We start from the raw sequence: 911 nt of genomic DNA, 5'->3' as shown, positions 1-911 counted from the left end.
ACCTCGGCACCGCCGGACGCCGGGGTCCCCAGCCCCCTGCCTCAGTTTCCCCGAGAAGTCCCCTTTGCTCCCTGCAGATACTGCCCAGGATCACCGCCGAGAAGGGGGCTGCGGACAAGGTGGGCATGAGAACGGGGCCACCGGGGCCACCGGGGCCACCGGGGCCACCTATCCCCACCTCATCCTGCTCCCCGCCAGGCTGCAGAGGAGGAGGAGGATGAAGATGAGGATGAGGACGACTGGTGGAGCAAATTCTACGCGGCCATGGGGGACAAGGCAAAGAGCCGGCGGGGGACCAACGGGGACAGACTGAAGGTGAGGCAGAGCCTGGGACCTGGAGCAGGGGACAAGGATGGGGACAAGGTCGGGGCCGGGGCCGGAGATGGGGATGGGGTAGGATGGGGACAAGAATGAAGCCGGGGATTGGGGCAGGGATGGCTGGGGACAAGGACACAGGTGGGGATAGGGATGAAGATGGGATAGGGATGAAGTCAGGGATGGGGATGGAGATGAGATGGGGTTTGGGACGGGACAGGGATGGGGACAGGGATGAAAATGGGATGGGGACAAGGTCGGGGATGGAGACCGGGAGGGGAACAGGCTGGGGACAAGGACAGCGATGAAGAAGGGGGTGGCGACAAGGATGAAGAAGAGCACAGGGATGGGATGGGATGGGATGGGATGGGATGGGATGGGATGGGATGGGATGGGGAGCAGCACCAAGATGGGGATGGGGACGGGGACGGGAACGGGGACGAGGACGAGGACAGGGACCGTTCGGTCCCCAGATCTACAGCTGCGAGCTGGAGGCAGTGCCCGAATTCGAGGGGCTGCAGGATTTCTGCCAGACCTTCCCGCTCTACCAGCCGGGGGGCCACCCCGCGGCGGGGGAGGATCCCGTGCCCGCGGGC

This window comes from Aptenodytes forsteri, unplaced genomic scaffold (genome assembly GCF_000699145.1).
Source record: "Aptenodytes forsteri isolate BGI_AS27 unplaced genomic scaffold, ASM69914v1 Scaffold444, whole genome shotgun sequence".
Classification (NCBI taxonomy): domain Eukaryota; kingdom Metazoa; phylum Chordata; class Aves; order Sphenisciformes; family Spheniscidae; genus Aptenodytes; species Aptenodytes forsteri.
This window is presented reverse-complemented; position numbering follows the sequence as displayed.